Source organism: Chelonoidis abingdonii, chromosome 3 (genome assembly GCF_003597395.2).
Source record: "Chelonoidis abingdonii isolate Lonesome George chromosome 3, CheloAbing_2.0, whole genome shotgun sequence".
Classification (NCBI taxonomy): domain Eukaryota; kingdom Metazoa; phylum Chordata; order Testudines; family Testudinidae; genus Chelonoidis; species Chelonoidis abingdonii.
This window is the reverse complement of record NC_133771.1, coordinates 153,712,178-153,728,435: the sequence shown is the minus strand read 5'-3', so window position 1 is coordinate 153,728,435 and position 16,258 is coordinate 153,712,178. Positions and strand designations below refer to the sequence as shown.

At 39.3% G+C, this 16,258-nt stretch overlaps 1 protein-coding gene across 1 annotated transcript in view; it reads right to left on the bottom strand.

Moving 5' to 3' along the window:
* Positions 1–12,049, bottom strand: part of RASGRP3 (RAS guanyl releasing protein 3) — a 107,643-nt gene extending 95,594 nt beyond the window's left edge. The window contains exon 1 of the mRNA XM_032770479.2: positions 11,960–12,049. The gene's annotated coding sequence lies outside the window, so the exon portion shown is untranslated. The remainder of the gene's footprint in view (positions 1–11,959) is intronic.
* Between the last annotated feature and the right edge of the window lie 4,209 nt (positions 12,050–16,258).

Below are 16,258 nucleotides of genomic sequence, written 5' to 3'. Positions count from 1 at the left end.
GGATGGCCCATTTCCAACAGTTGACAAGGTGTGAGTAACAGTAGGGGGGAAATTAGCATAAATGAGTAGAATAAATGGACACAAATCAGACTTCAAGAATTATAACATTCAAAAAACATTATAACTTCAACTTCCCTGGTCACTCAATTACAGATCTCAAAGTTGCAATACTCCAACAAAAAAACTTCAAAAACAGACTCCAACGAGAAACTGCAGAATTGGAATTAATTAGCAAACTGGACACAATTAAATTAGTCTTGAATAAAGACTGAGAGTGGATGGGTCATTACACAAAGTAAAAACTATTTCCCCATGCTATTTTCTCCCTACTGTTGCTCACACCTTCTTGTCAACTGTTGGAAATGGGCCAGCCTGATTATCACTACAAAAGTTTTTTTTCTCCTGCTGTTAATAGCCCACCTTAATTGATTACTCTTGTTATAGTTAGTATGGCAACCCTCATTTTTTCACATTCTCTTTGTATATATATCTTCCTACTGTATTTTCCACTGCATGCATCCGATGAAATGGCTTTTAGCCCACAAAAGCTTACGTTCAAATAAATTTGTTAGTCTCTAAGGTGCCACAAGGACTCCTCGTTCTATTTGGTGATACAGACTAACATGGCTACCACTCTGAAACCACTTTCCATTACAAGATTATGTTTTCAGTTACTTGTAACTTTACTAAAATTTAATTATTTGGCCTGAAATTCTCTTTGTTGTTTGTCTGCCTCAGGTTGATTTTTTTAAAAAAAATTTAAATAATTTGAAAGTTCTAATACTCAGAAATGAAGGAATAAGTATTTTGTGTTGCCAGGTTAAAAAATTTGTACAGGAGTTTTGTTCAGAAGCATTAACTTCATGCTTGGGAGCACAGAATAGAAATGTGTCAGGGAGTTGAGACTGGCATTGTGGTGCCTTTTGTTGTTCCTGTGAAAATTCACCCAAATTCGGTCAAGTTATAAGCCCTTTAAAAATCTCAGTGTGCACATGCTCAGTAGAGCCCAGTCAGTTTGCCTGATAAATTCGCATCTGCACTGGGCATGCTCCAGCACTTCACAGCTGCCATATGCTGAGCAGGCTGCACAGAAGCACTATCCCCACAGAGCAACGGAGCATGCACCAACCCAGAGTTGCAGGAGTTTCCAGTGTGCATACTCACATTCGTGATTTTAGAATTTACTTTCCACAGATATTCTGCAACATTGCTAAAACAAGGACTTAAGCTAAACATTTTTGCCAATAAACATACTAGTTAGAACATTTGTGGGAAGTGAACACAAACTGGGTGTTATACATTGGTTCTGACTCTTTCTTTTCATGCTGAGTGGTTATTTAGAATGATTATATGTTGTAGGGCCACCATATATTTTGGTTTACTGATTTAGTGTATTTAAATAATTGTCAGAGGTACCTAGACTTATAGAGGCACACCTTGTCATTTTATAGATTGAAATAATATATTCTATTGAATATTAGCATTTTTTGGTAATATTCACAGAGCTTTCTTTTCACAACTCCCTTAAGAAATATCAACCCCATTTTACAGAAGGGAAGACAGCTACACAGAGTTTATAACTTGCCCAAGGTCATATAGGAAATGTGTGGCAGAGTTGGGAACAAATTTCATGGCTCTGTCTTGTGACATCCACAAGACTAGACTTTCTATCTGATTTTATCTTCTTTTTGTGGAGTTTCTGGGTATATCACGTAATGCTGAGTATTTACATTAAGTGAAAAAGACACATACATTTCTAATCTGAATAGATAACTTGGAAATAGGGCTTCTGTCTCTTTCATAGTTAAATGCATCCTACAGTTTTCCAAATACAGTGTGATTAAAAGCCCACATAAATGATGCATAACATTTCTAAGAAGGGGCCTTTTATTCCCCAGTCAGCCCAATGTCACTTGTTCTGACAGAGAGATTCATAGCATATCATAAGATGTTTGTGAATCACCATATTGTTAATTATCCAGCTCAGAGAGCTTTTCCCAAAACAAGGCTACATTACAAGTTATTTATCAAGATTTGCCTTATACATAAGCAGGTGAAAAATGTTCTGCCTGTTAATCTTTATGTAAGTGCTACCAACCACAGCATCATAACAGCTCCTAACAATGAGAACTTTGATTGTACACTCTGCACAATGAGATGGGGACAGGCTGATATACCTGATCTTTCTCTCCCTTGCACCAAAATGCCTACAACTGATACAGGCAATCCAGAATAACTTAAAAGAATCCATTTACAATGAATTTACAAGAGAAGGAAAGAGGATTAAAAAGCTTGAACCAGAAAGCTGCTGAAAGTTAGAGCTGGTCTAAAAAAGCTGAATGATTTTTGTAAATGATTTTTGAGTTTTTGAAAAGTTTTCATCCGCGCTACAGAAAACCCTCAGCTCCCTCTGTTGTCAGTCGATGAGACTAGAGAGCCTAAGCCTCTTCCATGTGAAGAGCTGAGTGCTTTCTTGGAGGCTGTCACTACAATGCTCACCATTTGTGCTTGAGAGGATAAGCAAGTCTCATCACCTGTGACATTCTACTCCATAGCCCTGCCCCCGAAGGGCTAAATTTCCCACTTGTTTGACTCTGTTGAAGTTATTCAACATGGTTGAAACTGAGCCTTTACCTCTTGCTGAGATTTCCACGTATAGCCTGTAACAGAATAAAGATGCTATCTTGCTTTGTTATCCATATGTGAGGTATCTATTCACCCTTATACTCTGAATACTGCATACAGAATAATGTTCCACTGTGTTCAGGATTCAGTATATAGAGCACATACCAGCTATGAAATCGCACTGGGATGAAGGCAGTGTGGATGTTTAACCATCATCAGTCTCTAAAACTCATTAATCAGTTGCCTTGGAGACAGAAGGCAGAGATTTTGTCATGTAACTGTGACCTGTGACTAGGGACTAGCAGTAACTATGAAGAAGGCAAAATATTTTTGAAAAATCCAGCACCAGTCCAAAGCTTTGCCTTTCCACATTCAGTTATTTGGATGTTGTTTCAAGTTCCCTCTTCCATCATTACTGAGCTGCTCAATCCTTGGAAACTGCCCCCCCCCCCCTTATTAAACAACCACAACATGCTGCAGAATAGTCCAGAACAGTAGAGTAACACAATACAATATTATAGTACATTAGTGTCAGACTCCGAGAATGCTGGGCAAAAAGACATGCTGCACCATCAGCAAAAGCTATTTACGCTTAAAAAAGGGAAGTCAATTTTCCAAATATAGAGTGGATACATCCCATGATGAAATCTGACACAAGCCTATGCACCATTTAACTCCCATTCAGCTGGGCCGTCCTTAGGATTTATGGGGCCCAACGCAGTATTGTTAAACTGGTGCCCCATGCCCGACGGCAGCAGTGAGTCACAGTTCCCTGCAGAGACCCCTGTACACTCTTCTTCATACAGAATGCACGGTGCTGGCACATTCGGCTCTGTGAATATGGCCCCTGCCTAAGGAGACCGCAGCACGCGCTGGGTGTGTGGGAGCCTACCACTCTTACCTGCTGTCATGGGTGGTGGGTGAAGTTGCTGCTTGGGAAGGCTAGCTCCCCAGCACACCTCTTCTGCCTGTGGCTCCGCCCATATTCCATTCCTGCTCTACCCCAGGCCCCACCCTACTCCACCCAGGCCCCACCCTCTCCCCACTGCCTCCATCCTCTCTTCTCTCCCCCACCCTGCTCTCCCCCTTCCAGCCAAATCCTTGAACCCAAATGAAGCAACTGACATTTGAAAAAAAACACTTCTGCAATTTCTTTCTAAAGAAAATGAAGCATGTTTCCATTGCATGCCAGATGGTGAAGACTGGTACCTAATTAAAAGCACTAAACTTGGGAATAAAAAATGTCAGTCACAGGTTTTTTGATATGCCCTGAAGTTTGTTGGAGTCTTGCTGAATACAACATTAAATATTATGGAATACATGATGCAGCTCTTGTCTGTTTTACATTTTCTTAATCAGTATTTCTAAGCTGATTTTATATTTTAAATGTACTCTTAAGCCTTCATAAATTAATTATTCCAGATTACTACATATTTAACTCAGTGAAACAAAGATATTATTTTAAATTAATCAGTCACAGAGGTTTAATGTATTCATTACAGTGTTTCTTGCTTTTAGAAAAAGGGAACACTAATTTACTCTGTGTGATCTCCATAACTATAGACATGTTTATGAAATTTCACCAACTTTAAAAAATATGTTTCCAAAGATTTTAGGCATAACAAATGATTTTATTTCTTACTAGATATTGATTTTGCTGGAAGGTTCTCTTAAAACTAGTTAATCAGACAGTCAGAAGTAAAGAAAGGGAAACTCTTTGTCCAACTATCTGGAAGGAAAGGGGTGTTGTCCCTTTAAGGGCTCTCGTCAAAGATGAGGGGGAGAGAGGGATGAACAGAAAGGACAGGAAGACTTTGGAAGCAAGAGGTTTTTTTTACTATAGTAATTAAAATGTGTATTTTTGATGAGTGGTCTTTTGAAGGATTTATTTAAAAAAACTATATGTCTGAAGATCCAAGCATTTAAGGCTCAATTGTGTGCTCTGCAGATCTCCAAACTTTGATGCCCATAATTCTGAGCTTTTTAACTGAAAAAGCTGCATTTTGAAATCTTTAACATCCATCCACTGAAATACAAGTTGCTTTTGTTGAACTTTTCAGGTTTAATTAGAAAAGAAAGCATTGGGCCAAATCGCTGGAAATCTGGAAATTTATCAGAAAATTCTGATTCCTGTTCTTGCATGTACATTCTAATCTCAACTTCAAACGCAGTGCGCTGTTCCATGTGGCGTGATAGTGATGTAAGGAGCAAATCAGGGCTCAAAAATATCCCAGCACAGTGGTGCTGGAACAATTTTTAAGGACCCCCTCTTGCCCTTGTCTGCCTCCTCACTGCCCCAGACTGGGGCCAGTGGGCCACAACTGGGGGCAGCTGCAGAGCCCTGGGCCAGTGGCTGAGATCCCAGGCCGGCAGCAGATCGCCCCAGACCAGTAGCTGGGACCCAGGGCCGGCAGCGGGCTGAGTGGGGCTGACAGATTGAACCCCGACTGGCAGGGAACCGGCGGATGGTACCCCAAGGCCAGCAGCGGAGCCTCCGGGACTGGTGGCCAGGACCCGGGCAGTATGAGTGCCACTGAAAATCAGCTCGCGTGCCATAGGTTGCCTACCCCTGCTGTATTGGTTCCATCTGGCCTTAAATGCTATGAATCTGTTGAAGTTAATGTGACTACTCACCAACTTGAAGTGAACACACCTGCATAAATATTTGCAGCATGCTGGGCTTTGGACAGTTCTTAGCCAGCTTATGCATATTGAACATTTTAAATATTTCCTCTTAAATCAGCTTTCAGCATTAGTGTTTTTGTTGCTCTTCTTTTAAGTGCATGTCATTTGGCAATATACACACCCAGGACTGAAAGCACTTTATCAGGTGGGTAATTCCCCACCATATTTTGCTTGTCGCCTGTATGCTGTGCTAGGCTGTTGCATAGACCACCACATTCACATGTGTTCTAGAAAAGCTTCCTTTAACTGTCCCCTAATAAAACACCTGCGTTTCCAGAATTCTGCTGCTTTCTTATAACTTTATTGGACCATTTAGTGGGGTCAGCCACCTCCCATGCACCCCTCATGGCCAGGGTGCAACTATTGTGCCCTGCTAACAATTTCTCCCTCAAAGGGCTTCTTCAACTCCACTCAGGAGTTACTTGCTCATTCACCATCCCTTCTGAAGGGGCCAGGTTTAGTCACATAAATAAAGCTCCAAAATAAAACTCCAAGTCCCAAAAGACAGTCCATCAATTTTACCCTATTACCAGGTCACTTCCAGATTTTTCCTGCCTGTTGTCTCAGGAAGGAACCACCACACCTCAGATGCCTCTGTGGGAGCCTGCTCATTCCTAGCAGTCTCCAATTCACTCTACTCCCAAGCCTTCCAGCCTATGTCCTTTCCTGCTTTGACAGGCCCTACCTGTTTGGAGCCTCAGGGCTCGGGCCCTAGCTCCCTAGAAGCAAGCTTTTCCCTACAACAGCTAATTGGTTCCTGCACGTTCCCAATCCTCCCCCGCCTCTACAACCACCTGCTGCCCTTATAGGGAATTACCTGATCTGACCCAGGTAAGCCTCCTTAATAATCTGGGTTGGCTGGCCCCAGGCTCTCCAGCCCTTAAGAGGCAAGCCACCCCATTGCAGGCCAGAATGTGACTACAAAGAGATGCAAAGGAGTAGCAATCTTTCCTTACACAGTTATGGGGGCTAACCAGACATTGAGTCCAGAAATGTAGGAATACATGAGGCTACTTGCAGCATAGCTGGTGGGTTGGCAATGGATGGACCCTTGACTCCCCCTTTCTTACTCACTGGCCAGAGTATCTGAGCTATCTTATGGTATGGGGGGCAATAATTTATTGTGGTATAGGCCAGTGGTAAATTATTATCTGCTCAGGAGCAAGGAGGGAGCAGGGAAGGAATTATGACTCAGCAGGATGTCTCAGTGAATTCCAGGCTTCACTGAATCTATTGACAAAACTTTGACCTTTGACTTCAATAGGGACAGGAATTTACCAAGTGTCTCCTGGAACTTCTCATAAGGGCATGCATCTTAAAGTATCACCTCTTGCTCAGGGCTATACCCAAATTTACAATCTAACCTAATATGTTCCTGAGTTATTAAACTCACAGAATAAAACACTTTTGGCTTGTGCATTTAATGTAGGTATCTTAGAATAAAACTGGATATTTTTAATACTTCAGTTTATGAATACTGAAAAAAGATTATTTTAGGCCTACAACATTTATGTGTAGACACATTAAAGGCAGGGTGCGTAGAAACCAACAACAGTAGGCCTCACTTTAAAATAACAGACCAAAATCAATACAAATGTTTGCATTTCATTGTTCTCCATATGATTTATGACTGTATTTTTCACCTCTCTCTATCCAACAATAAAGCAGAGAGGAAAGTCATTAGATTAGAGAAACATAAAAAAGCATTCTTTACCATGTTGTTTTATTGTATTAGTTCACTTCTGACGAGCCTGGCGCTTATTCATAACCTAATGGATGGGAAATTTAATAACAACTCTTGTTAATTCTAATGGAAGTTAAGCACATTAACCCCCTGTGGAGTGAGTGGAGAATAAATTTTCATATTTCAGTTTACATCTGATTCACCACCAAGTCATTTCACATAGATTGCTGAACACCTGACAGATGCGAATAAGTTGCTGTCACTACCAATCATTCAGGGGAAGAGTATCATACTCTATTTCATTTTTAAAGGTAAAAGTCTTAGGTGTGTCAATGCCTGTGTTCACTAAAAGGAGTTTATCTGGATACTGGAAGTGATTGAGTAAAGGATAAGAAAACATGCCTTATAGTGATAGATTCAAGGAGTTCAATTTATTTAGCTAAACAAATAAAAGGTTAAGGGGTGACTTTTTCACAGCCTATAAGTACCTGTGGGGGCAATAAATATTTAATAATGGGCTCTTCAGGATAACAGAGAAAGGTATAACATGATCCAACAGCTGGAAGTTGAAGCCAGACAAAGTCAGACTGGAAATAAGGCATACATTTTTAACAGTAAATAATTAATCATTGGAACAAATTACCAAGGTTTGAGGTGGATTCTCCATCACTTACAATTCTTAAATCAAAACTAGATATTTTCTAGGAATTATTTTGGGGACGTTCTTTATCCTGTGCTATACAGGAGGTCAGACTAGATAATCACAATGGTCCCTTCTGGCCTTGGAATCTATGAATGTCACAAAATAGTTATAAACTCCTTGTGGATTATATGTTTTGAACATGTCTATTGTTTCCTATAAAATCAGAGTATATTATATATTCTGGAGTGGCTGCAGAGTAAGGCTTACTGCTCTCTCTTGGGGGTAGTTACATCATCAGTACAGAATCCCTCCTTTTGATATATATTTCCTTATTCTACAAATAGTGTTTTGAAGCTAGTGAGCTGACAGACACAGTATTGTCAGCCCTGGTAATGTTAATGCAAGTCTTATTATATTTGGTATTTTTCATAGAGCCCCAGCTCCTGGAATCATGTGATTCTATAAGACTCTCAGTTTATTTCAGTTAAAGTTCTAGCTTTCTTAGTTGCGGAGAAAAGCTTGACAACATTAATCCTAAAATGTCAAAGACCAGTAGGCAAATAAAAAGCACCTGACACTTATTGTATTTAAAAGTCTCATGGTTTTAAAGACAAATCTCATGATTATTTCACGTTTGACTCATAATTTCTGAGCACTTGGTGTTGGCAGTATTGCAGACATAATGACCCTAATTTTCAGTTGGTCTGTTCCCATGCTGAGTTTAGGTGTGAAGGGGTGTGGGAGTGGGTAAAGGTAGCTTTACACCAGCTTTGCATTTCCCATAGTGTGAGAAACAGAGAAGAGTGGGTGGGTAGTCTGCTATGCTGAGTGCACTTAATTCTGTGGGACTAACTCTGTCCTTGGTTATACTAGAGTAACTGTATTGACTTCAGTGGATTTACATCAGTGTATAGGATCAGAATTTTGTCCCTAATTCTCCTTTCTAAGAGTATGAATTTATTAAAAGTATGTGTGACAGTTTGGACCCCTTGGGAAGTCACTTGGTGTGCTGATATACCACTGAGTCTACTTGTTCTGCCAGTATGTGCCCCCTTTTACCTATGTTGCTGAGCCAGTCTCTTAAAACCTCCTCTAACACACACACAGGCAGGGCCACACGCAGCTGCAGATCAGCTCTGGGAAGACTCAGCTTAAGGGACTTGCTCCAGCACTTAGATATCGACCTCTCTTGGAGTACAGGCCCAAAGATATATTATATTTGCCTCTTCCCTCAATGTGGAAGAGGGTTTGCACAATTTCTCACCCTCCCAGTTAGAAATCACATAAACTGGGTTATATTATAAGCCAGAAATAAATTTATTAACTATAAGAGGTGTATTTTAAGTAGTTAAGGAGGTAGCAGACAGAACAAGGCAGATTACTAAGAAAATAAAACAGAGCATGCAAACTAAGCTTAATACACTAAAGAGACTGGTCACATGTGAGTTCTCACCCTAAATGTGGTTCTAATAATCTTTTTCACAGGCCAGATGCCCTTCCAGCCTGGTCCCAGTTCTTTCCCCATGTTCAGTCTTATTTGCTTCCAGCAGTCATCTTGGGTTAGGTAGCAGGGGAGAACTGATGCCCTAGATTACCTCACTCCCCATGCTTAAATAGGATTTGCATAAGGTGGGAGTTCTTTGTTTCCTAGTTTGACACACACACCCCCTCCATCCCTTACAGTGGAAAGTAACATGAAATCCCAGGTAATGTTTTAGCATCACCTGACTCTGTAGGGCCCTTGTTGCCATTCTTCACAGGCTGACCCACAGGTTGACAGGAAGACCAAGCTCTTTTACAGTCCATTGTCCTTGTTGATGGGCCATCCACCCTGTCTGGCTTTTCCACTGTTGTACCCAAAGTGTTGGCAGTGGGCGTCACCCAAAGTAGCATAGTTGAAATACAAGTACATAGTTAATATTCCTAATTTCGGATACAGAAATGATACATGCATACAAATAGGATAATCACATTCAGTAAATCATAACCTTTCCAATGATATCTCACATGACCCATCTTGCATGAAGTATATCTCAGTTATGTCATATTCGTATCACAGGGATATTTTCATAAAGAATGTGGAATGACAATTTCTCAGTAATCTCTACAATATACTCTCTCTTTTTCATAGGTGCACATGAAGCTGCCTCAGTACACTATTCTGTCATTTTAAGCCATAGTAACTATGACAAACTAACAATATAAAATGGCTGGTTCCCAAACAGTTTTCCTCTTCCTGGCTAAACAATAGTGTCAGGTTTTGTACACACGTGCAAACCAAATGTACTTTTTAAATAATAATGTAGTGAACATGTCAGAGCAGAAAAATTCTGAATGTTTGACTATGCAGAGAAAGTGATCAAGTTATCCTGTATTTTCTGGAATTAACAAGGCTGATAGACATGCATTGCACAAAGTGAGAATAGTGTCGCTGTTCAATAGGGTCACTGAAGCCTAGCTGTTAATATTAATGAAACCAATTGCATTCACTTAGGCATATATTTTGCAACCCTTACACAGTTTGATGAGCACTTACTCATCTGAGTAGCCCTACTGAAGTGAGCAAGAGCTCATCTGTGTTAATAAGGATTGTGCAGTTTGCCATTTTTCAACTTAAATACAATCAGCCAAATCCTTTCTGTTTTTACTCAGTCCTTATGCAGACAAAACTTTTACTGAAGTCAAATATAAATAATGTCGAGTAAGAACAAATTAACTATCAACCTTTTCCACAAAAATCAATTGTATCTACCAAGGTATCCATTGCAAACATTTTAATAGACCACAGTCCTATGCTGTGCTGAGCATCTATATTGCCATCGACTTCATTCTCACTAGAGATGCTCCACGCCTCACAGGAGCAGGACCATAATCTCTTAGAAAGGACAACTGTTGTAAAGAAACAAGCACTGCTTTAAACCAGATAGAATAAGGGATCTGATGCCATGAAGTGTTGGATAATCATAAATTCCATTGAAATCATAGCTCAGCACTACACAGGATTGGGCCGTTAGTAAACAGCACTGATTGACACTATTTACCATTGTTGTATCCCAGCTTTTCACCTCCATGTGTATCAGCAAACATCCTGCCTTGCTATCTTCACAACAACAGACTCTAAATATAACAGCATCCTACCAGGATAAAGCAGCGTAACAGCATACACATTTCCTTTTCTTTTCCTCTCCTCATCAGGAACATTTTACAATAAGACACTAAGCCTTAATTACACGAGTAATTCATGAGTAATAGGGATTGTACCGTGATAGACAAAATACAGCACATCACTGAAACAAGTATAATGATCAGTCTCAAGACTAATTCAAGAATGGTGAAAACTCCATAGTACTATCCATACCATGTGGAGATCACTGCATATTTCAGTATTCTGTAACATGTATTTCTACCATTTTGCCTTCAAGGCACACCACCACCTCTTATTCTGGCACGGGGCAAACCAATTTTGAAATGAAGAAAACAAAAAACAACCTAATCTAGATTGTTATCACTGAATGAAAATCTGTATTTTTAGGTCTTTCCCCTAAGAGTCTTCTGTTCTTTTTAGTACCCATCCAGTAAGATGATATATTTTATACCCTGACATTTTACAATGTAGCTTTTATAGATGATTTCAAGTTATGTTTGTCATGACAGGATATAAAATGTGTAAATAATACACTAAAACAAAAGGTCTACATTTTCTAATCTATTTCAGTCTGCCATTGATTACACTGGACTTTGCAATGGCTGCTGCATCATTTTGAAATTAAATAAGCAAGCAAATAAACTAATCCCAAACATGTAATTTGCTATCATGTATTTAAGAACAATACAAATGTTCAGATACCTCCATTTTAGGTTGATTATTTTTTATGGACATGTTTGACAAGATTAAATCTTTTATTTTGTGACATTTTTAATAATGTACATTTTGGCATTGACCATGTTTTTCTTTATAGGAAAAAAGCTTCCATCAAAATGGCTGTAGTAATTAATAACTGTAAGCTCAAACAGAAGACAAATATATCGGAAATAGCAAAATTATCTAATAGTAGTTGTTTGGAAAAGATTTCTATTGCTTAGGAGGAACTCTTAAGGATCTATAACCAAACCACAATTATTTCTCAAGCAAGCTTTATCATTAAAAGGCAATAATATGTTTGTGTGGCAAAATTCATTCTCCGAAGTGCATACTAAAATGTATGGAGAATGAATTTTGTCACACAAACATATCACTAGGTTATTACTAGCTGCTAGACTGCAAAACTGTGGACAACTGCATTAAGAGTATAGCAAGCAGAAATGCCAAAGGAGATACTGACCTTAATTTGACACAGTCCACCCCTTTTCAGTACTGTATAAGTCTTCTTTCCCCCCACAATAACTTCTGTTATATGTGTTGAGCTGCTGAGATTTTTCTTTGCTCTTCTTCAGTACTTAGATTATTTTCATTATTCACCCCCACTCGCTTTTAATGATTCTGAAGAGAAAAACAGAATTGTGCTCTGTTTACTCTCAGCAGCTACAGTAAAGCTGGAGAGCTTTTGAGCCCAATTAGTTCTAGATTGTTTGGCTAAATGGCAGTCACACTTCCTGCTATTCTTTCCCAACTTAGTTTTTCTGCTTCCACTGGAGGTTTTTCCCTTTCTTGGGCTATAAATAGGTCTGCCACAACACAGTGTATAACAATAAAGAAGCAGGAAATATATTTAAACAAAGGAGAGCTCTTGTATTTTTGTTTTTGAATACTTAAATGTATATAAAACTTTTAGATGCAGTTTTTTAACATGTGTTTTTCAGATGCTGTTCTTATCTCTGAGCAGAACATTATTGGTAATAAAATGTTATTAGGATTTCATCCAGATCTATTACACAGCATAGTGATGGGACATAACAGCATCTGATTTCTTGACCTTACATAGTTTTCTTTAGTAACTAGTATTAATTTTGCTTGCCCTCAAACGCCAATGATCGCTCTGTGGGTTTAAACAAAGATTTTATGCGAGGATGTTTTAATAAAAGCAAACAAAAAACTGTTTAGGGAATGCTGTAAATTAAGATTCCAAAATGTATATTATAATAGGTGTAGGAATCACACACCATATCTAATCTTGTGAATTCAGATCAATTCTCCAATTTGTCAAGTTCATTTTTGAATTCCAATGCTATCCTCCAAAGTGCTTGCAACTCATCCTATCTACAAATTTTATAAGCATACTCTCCACTACATTATTCAAGCCATTAATGAAAATATTGAATCATTTTGGACCCAGGACTGACCCCTCCGGAACCCCACTAGCTATGCCCTCTCAGTTTGACAGCAAACCATTGACAATACTCTTTGAGTAGTCTTTCAACCATTTATGCACTCACTTTATAATAATTTCATCTAGAACACATTGCTCTAATTTGCTTATGAGAATGTCACATGGGATATCTCAAAAATCTTACTAAAAATCAACATATATCACGGTTACTGCTTCCCCGCATCCACTAGGCCAGTAGCCCTGTCAGAGGAAAGTAGGTTGGTTTGGCATGATTTGTTCCTGGCAAATCCATGCCGACCCTTTCTTATAACCCTATTATTCTGCAGGTGCTTACAAACTGATTGTTTAATAATTTGTTCCAATATCTTTCCAGGTATCAAAGTTAGGCTGACAGGTCTATAATTCTCCAGGTCCTCTTTATTCTCCTTTTTAAAAATACGGACTATATTTGCCTTTCTCTAGTCCTCTGGGACCTCATCTGTCCTCCAGGAGTTCTCAAAAATAATTGCTAATGGTTTCAAGCTTGCTTCAGCTAGTTCCTTTAATATCCTAGAATGAATTTTATCAAGCCCTGATGACTTGATTACATCTCACTTCTGCAAATATTCTTTAACCTGTTCTTTCACTATTTTGGCTTGTGTTCCTTCCCCCTTTTTGTTAATTGTGTTGAGATCTGTTCACCTTTATTATTTTTAGTGACAACTGAAGCAAAATAGGCATTAAACACCCCAGTCTTCTTGATGGCATCAGTTATTCTCTCTCCTATAATACTAAGCAGGGACCTATGCTTTCCTTCATCTTTCTCTTGAGCCTAATGTATTTAAAGAACTTCTTTATATTGCCTTTTATGTCCCTTGCTAGGTGTAACTCATTTTGTGCCTTAGCCTTTCTGATTTTGTCTCTACATGCTTGTGCTGTTCTTTTGTACTCCTCCTTAGCATTCATCCATGTTTCCAATTTGTGAAGGATTCCTTTTTTTTCTTCGCAGGCCATTAAAGAGCTCCTGAGGCAGCCATATGGGCCCTTTACAATTCTCTCTCTCTTTCCTTCGCATCAGGATAGTTTTGCAGTTGTCCCTTTAATATTGTCTCCTTGAAAAATTGCCAGCTTTCCTGAACTCCTTTATCCCTTAGATTTTCTTCCCATGGGGCCTCACCTAGCAGTTCTCTGAGTTTGTTACCTACCAGTTCTCTGAGTTTTGAAGTTCATCATCCTTATTCTTCTGCTCTCATTTCTTTCTTTCCTTAGAATCATGAAACCTGTAATTTCATGATCACTGTCACCCAAATTGCCATTCACCTTCAGATTCGCTATCAATTCCTCCCTCTTGGCCAGAATCAAGTCAAAAATAGCTGTCCCCCAGGTTACTTCCTCCACTTCTGAAACAAAAAGTTGTCCCCCATTCTTAGAACTTATTGGAAATTTTGTGTTTTGCCATTTTTCTTGTCCAACAGGTGTCTGTGTAGTTAAAGTCCTTCATTACTACCAAGTCTTGTGGTTTTGGATATTTCTGTTGGTTGTTCTAACATAGTTCCAATGCTGTGTTTTTACATGGTCACTTTTCAGAATAGCACTGGACTTTAATGCACAGGGTTCTCAGTGGTGTTCTGTTTGTATAGTCCCTTATCCAAATTCAGTTTATGTCATGAATCAACTGATTGAGTTGCCAGTGTTTTTGGACATAAATTCACATAATCTGGCACTATTAGCACCTTGTGCAGTCTATGCCCAAGAGAGACATAGGGCTGGAGTGGCACAGATGTGTGTGTTAGGACTGTGGGAGAAACATTGCAAGACGTCTGCCAGTGCTGTTAGCCTCAATTTTCTTGAGCATCAAAAATCAACTATACCTTTCCTCAACTTTAATTAAAAATATCTCCAAAGGGTTAAGAATTGAATGGAAGGCTTTAAGAAGGAGTTCTTGTTGGCACTCTCTGATGTCATCAGACGCCAAGAGGAAATTCTCATCCATAGTGTAGTGCTTTTTAAAAAGATATATTCCCAATTAAAAAAAAAAAAAAACAGAAACAAAAAAACACTACCCCAGAAGCTACTTGTACTCCGTTCCCTCATGGAAGGCCTGGTGGAGACAGCTTCCAACTTCCACTTTAAAAAAGCTCTTTGGAAGACCAGTAGCTGATGGAGCTACAACAGCTAATATAAAGACAGTCACTAGGAGGAAAGGGTATATGACAGAAAGTTGCTGAGGAGGAATAATCAGAAGAATTGTGTGTCTCAGAGCAGAACAGAGATTTATTTTGTCTCACAGCACCATTCCTACTCTATGGCTTTCCTAAATTGCAGAGGCTCAATTATGCCTTTTTGCAGAATCATGTATTTGTGGTACTGTAGAGCAGTGGCTATCAACCTTTCCAGACTACTGTACCCCTTTCAGAAGTCTGATTTGTCTCGCGTATATCCAAGTTTCACCTGACAAAATCAGACAAAAATACAAGTGTCACAGCACACTGTTATTGAAAAATGTCTTACTTTCTCATTTTTACCATATAATATAAAATAAATCAATTGGAATATAAATATTGTACTTACATTTAAGAGCATAGTATATAGAGCAGTATAAAGAAGTCATTGTTGGTATGAAATTTTAGTTTGTACTGACTTTGCTAGTGGTTTTTATATAGCCTGTTGTAAAACTAGGCAAAAGTTGACGCACCCCCTGGAAGACCTCTATGTATCCCCAGGGTACACGTACCGCTGGTTGAGAACCACTGGTGTAGAGCTGTATTACTCACGTAGGGGGCACTGAAAGATAGAATTCCTCCTGCAGCTCCCTGGCACACAAGTCAAGTGTGCAGGCTGCTATATCACTATATAGGGTGCTGCATACACTCCCATCCTAAATGCTGGTCCCATTCTGCAGCCAGTGTAAAGAGGGATAGTTCCATGGTGTCCTCTCCTTCCCACCTCCGTTTGTTTGCATTGCATTACTGAGGGAGTACAGTGTTAGGGTCTGATTTAAATAACTGCCAGAGGAAACCATTTGTAGTGCACAACAAGTTTTATTACCCCTGCAAAAACCCAGGAGCTATGCTATATATTACTGAGTGCCATCCACTGGCACTTTAATCTATTGACATTAAGGGTATGTCTACACAGTAATCAGATGAGTGACTGCAGCACACATGTAGACATACCTGACCTAGTTTTGATCTAGCTAGCGAAAACAATAGCATGGCAACTGGGGCAACATGAACAGCACAAGCCTGCCCAGGACCTTGGGTATGTACAGTAACTCCTCACTTAACATTGTAGTCCTGAAAAATACAGCTTTAAGCGACATGATGTTAAGCGAATCCAATTTCCCCGTAAGAATGAATATAAACGGGTGGGGGG